Here is a 5000-nt window from a genome sequence, read left to right on the forward strand (position 1 = left end):
CATGCATGACCAGGAAACCTAGCACTGATCACACGGCGTTGCATGTCTGAGGTCTACGGTATTCTATGCAAGCCATGCACTGAGTATGTGTCCGAGCGTTTAAAAATATGCTAAGGCATGTGCTTGCAAGTGCAGGGCAGAGCGGAGTCATGCTGCTGGTGTTGCGGTGCAAGGAAAGTCTTGGTACATGTGTGGAGGCGTTATGTCGTGTTGCATATTGATATATATATATATACGTATGTATGTACGTATGTATAGAAAAGGAACTTCCTAAGGATGCAGTTTTTTTTGGTTAGTTTATAAGGATTCTCTCTCTCTCTTTCTCTCTCTCTCTCTCTCTCTCTCTCTCTCTCTCTCTCTCTCTCTCTCTCTCTCTCTCTCTCTCTCTCTCTCTCTCTCTCTCTCTCTCTCTCATAAATTTCCTTTCTTTGTCCCCTTTCTCTCTCTTTCTCACCCCTTCTCTTTCTCTATCAATTTACCTAGACGCGTGGTTCTCAAACTCTTCTCAGTGATGGTACCTGAAACTCCTCTTGTCCTTAAAGCAGTACCCTTTTTCCTCAATAGCCCCCCCCCCCTCTATCCTACATGATTTAACCTGAAAACAGGGTACATCGCCACCTATTAGGCCAATTGCTACTCGAAATTAAATAAAACTTAGATTATGTGGTCAAACGAGAAGCACCAAACACACCAGGTGAAGGAAAGTGACTTCTTACATCCGGGGATTTGAACGGCCCAGCTGTTTTGGAAACTGTTGATAATAGATAATTAGATAAACAGACAGACAGACAGAGTGGAAGAAAGACAGATAAACAGACAGGGGTTATGTTTATTCTATTGATCATATCCCACCAAATAAGAAAGAGAGGTGGATTTTGGAAGACGTGAAAAGTTTGGATTAAAACGGGAAGAAAAACAATTAGACGTGACAAATGGCAGTCAAAGAAAACGAGAATCAATGACGCGTAGACTAAATAATCTTGATTGAAAAAGAAATGTTCCATAAGACGATAAAATCTGCTGCCTTTTTCAAGTAAACAGACAGACAGAGACAGCGAGACAAATCGCCCTCTATCCTTGACAGATTAATTGTCCGAAGTTTTCGATAGCCTAGTCACTCTAATACTCGGAACAGCGAGTCGCAAGATGTACCCATTTTGTAACCATCTTTTTGTATCTTCTTTCTGTTCTTCTTCTCCTTCCTTTCTTCGTATTTTTTTCTCTTTTTCTCTCTTTCTTATTTTGTTTTGTTATCGATTGTTAATTTATCTTTCTTTCCATCTCTCTCTTTTTCTTTCTTTCTTTCCATCTCTCTTTTTCTTTCTCTCTCTCTCTCTCTCTCTCTCTCTCTCTCTCTCTCTCTCTCTCTCTCTCTCTCTCTCTCTCTCTCTCTCTCTCTCTCTCTCTCTCTCTCTCTCTCTCTCTCTCTCTCACTCACACACACTCACACTCACACACACTCTCTCTCTCTCTCTCTCTCTCTCTCTCTCTCTCTCTCTCTCTCTCTCTCTCTCTCTCTCTCTCTCTCACACACACACACACACACTCTCTCTCTCTCTCTCTCTCTCTCTCTATCATCTATCTATCTATCTATCTATCTATCTATCTATCTATCTCTCTCAGTCATTCTTTTTTTTCTCTTTCTCTCTCACACTCAGTCAGGCACTCTCTTTCTTTCTCTCTCTTACCTCATCATTCCTTTCTTCATTTTTGTCTTTTTCTTTTCTTCCCCTCCTTCCTGCTCATTTTCTCAGCCTTCTTATATATTTTTTTTCTAGATTCTTTCTCCTTATACATAATTATATTTTTCTCTTCCTATCTTCTTTATTTTTTCCTTCATCGTTGCAATCCGGTGGGAAAGACAGACAGGCGTTCTTTGACATGTTCTTTATTGACATGTTCTTTATTGGCTCCGGTCAGAGCTGTTCTTCTCTCTTTCTGTGTTCTGTCGGAGGTCAGGGCTGTTCGCTCTGACTGTTCTTCTCTCTTTTTGTGTTCTGTCGGAGGTCAGGGCTGTTCGCTCTGACTGTTCTTCTCTCTTTCTGTGTTCTGTCGGAGGCCAGGGCTGTTCGCTCTGACTGTTCTTCTCTCTTTCTGTGTTCTGTCGGAGGCCAGGGCTGTTCGCTCTGACTGTTCTTCTCTCTTTCTGTGTTCTGTCGGAGGCCAGGGCTGTTCGCTCTGACTGTTCTTCTCTCTTTCTGTGTTCTGTCGGAGGCCAGGGCTGTTCGCTCTGACTGTTCTTCTCTCTTTCTGTGTTCTGTCGGGGCCCAGGGCTGTTCGCTCTGACTGTTCTTCTCTCTTTCTGTGTTCTGTCGGAGGCCAGGGCTGTTCGCTCTGACTGTTCTTCTCTCTTTCTGTGTTCTGTCGGAGGCCAGGGCTGTTCGCTCTGACTGTTCTTCTCTCTTTCTGTGTTCTGTCGGAGGTCAGGGCTGTTCGCTCTGACTGTTCTTCTCTCTTTCTGTGTTCTGTCGGAGGTCAGGGCTGTTCGCTCTGACTGTTCTTCTCTCTTTCTGTGTTCTGTCGGAGGCCAGGGCTGTTCGCTCTGACTGTTCTTCTCTCTTTCTGTGTTCTGTCGGAGGCCAGGGCTGTTCGCTCTGACTGTTCTTCTCTCTTTCTGTGTTCTGTCGGAGGTGTCGGCTGTTCGCTCTGACTGTTCTTCTCTCTTTCTGTGTTCTGTCGGAGGCCAGGGCTGTTCGCTCTGACTGTTCTTCTCTCTTTCTGTGTTCTGTCGGAGGTCAGGGCTGTTCGCTCTGACTGTTCTTCTCTCTTTTTGTGTTCTGTCGGAGGTCAGGGCTGTTCGCTCTGACTGTTCTTCTCTCTTTCTGTGTTCTGTCGGAGGCCAGGGCTGTTCGCTCTGACTGTTCTTCTCTCTTTCTGTGTTCTGTCGGAGTCAGGCTGTTCGCTCTGACTGTTCTTCTCTCTTTCTGTGTTCTGTCGGAGGTCAGGGCTGTTCGCTCTGATTGTTCTTCTCTCTTTCTGTGTTCTGTCGGAGGTCAGGGCTGTTCGCTCTGACTGTTCTTCTCTCTTTCTGTGTTCTGTCGGAGGTCAGGGCTGTTCGCTCTGACTGTTCTTCTCTCTTTCTGTGTTCTGTCGGAGATCAGGGTTGTTCGCTCTGACTGTTCTTCTCTCTTTTTGTGTTCTGTCGGAGTTTATATGTTTCATAGAAAATTGAATTTCTAATTCTGGTTACATGGCATTTCACCGTTACAAAAAAGAAAAAAAAGAACAAAAGAAATACGACACACGCACGTCTCCTAGCTCTTGTTTTCTCTGGAAGACATTGCATGACTTGATCCATTTGGCTTAATTTCCATTTTTTTTACATTCTTGTCTTTTTAAGGGGTAACTAATAAGTATCGAGTTATTGATGGATAGAAAATGGGATGAAGTGAGGGAGGTCGAGGAGAAGGCATTATTTTGTTTTGTTATTATTTCTCTCCCCTTCTCTCCTTTGCTCTCTTTGTTTGTTTATGTTAATCATGTTCTTTTCCCTATTTTTCCTTATATTTATCCTCGGCCGGGTTTCTCTCTGTCTGTCTGTCTGTCTGTCTCTCAGTCTCTGTCTCTGTCTCTGTCTGTCTGTCTCTCTCTCTCTCTCTCTCTCTCTCTCTCTCTCTCTCTCTCTCTCTCTCTCTCTCTCTCTGTCTCTCTGTCTCTCTCTCTCTCTCTCTCTCTCTCTCTCTCTCTCTCTCTCTCTCTCTCTCTCTCTCTCTCTCTCTCTCTCTCTCTCTCTCTCTCTATCTCTCTCTTTTTCTCTTTCGCTTTTATCAGCCTCTCCGCTCTCTCTCTCTCTGTCTATGTCTCTCCACATTCTCTTTCTGTCTATGTCGTTCTGTCTGTGTCTTTCCTCTCTCTCATTCTCTCACATTCTCTCTCTCTCTCTCTCTCTCTCTCTCTCTCTCTCTCTCTCTCTCTCTCTCTCTCTCTCTTTCTCTCTCTCTCTCTCTCTCTTCTCCCCTCTCTCTCTCTCTCTCTCTCTCTCTCTCTCTCTCTCCCTCCTCTCTCTCTCTCTCTCTCTTCTCTCCCTCCTCTCTCTCTCTCTCTCTCTTCTCTCCCTCCTCTCTCTCTCTCTCTTCTCTCCCTCCCCTCCTCTCTCCTCTCTTCTCTCTCTCTCTCTCTCTCCTCTCTCCCTCTCCTCTCTCTCCCAATCTCGTCTCTCTCTCTCTTCTATCTCTCTCTCTCTCTCTTTTATCTCTCTCTATCTGTCTCTTCTTCTCTTTCCCCTCTCCCTCCCTCCCTCCCTCCCTTCCTCTCTCTCTCGCTCTCTCTCTCTCTCTCTCTCTCTCCCCTCTCTTTCTCTCTCTTTCTTTTTATCTCTCTCTCTCTCTCTCTCTCGCTGTCCATCCACCTATCTGTCTATCTACCTGATATTCAATATATATATATATATATATATATATATATATTAATGCTCTCTCTCTCTCTCTCTCTCCCCCTCTCTCTCTCTCTCTTCCTCTCTCTCTCTCTCTTTCTCTCTCTCTCTCTCTCTCTCTCTCTCTCTCTCTCTCTCTCTCTCTCTCTCTCTCTCTCTCTCTCTCTCTCTCTCTCTCTCTCACCCTCATTCTTCCACTGTGTCTATAGAGGTGAACATCGCAGGCGACTGAACTGAAGTAGAATAATCTCATATTGGATCCTATCGCTTCTTCAAGTTCAGTGTTTCCTATCGTCTTAATCGCGGGATAACAGGAATCAAACATGTCGGAAAGTTTAGGAGTTTATTTGATAGAGCAAACAGGAGGATGGCTTTTGTGTGCGTGCCTATGTGTCTCTTTCTAGAATGGAGTTGAGGCGATTCTATATTTGTGAATTTATGTAGAGTTATAGAGGAAATTATTTGCAGATGTTGTCATGACGTTGTTTGTAATATGCACGAATTTAACACACGTGGGTGATTGATAGATATATAATGATAACAAAGGTGTGATAAGACTTTGATTTATTATCGATGTATCATATTTGCGTGTATCATCTTCTGTCTGTGTTTGTCTGACTGTCCGTCT

This window comes from Penaeus japonicus, unplaced genomic scaffold (assembly GCF_977035675.1).
Source record: "Penaeus japonicus unplaced genomic scaffold, GWHDUDI00000001_assembly GWHDUDI00000041, whole genome shotgun sequence".
Lineage (NCBI taxonomy): Eukaryota > Metazoa > Arthropoda > Malacostraca > Decapoda > Penaeidae > Penaeus > Penaeus japonicus.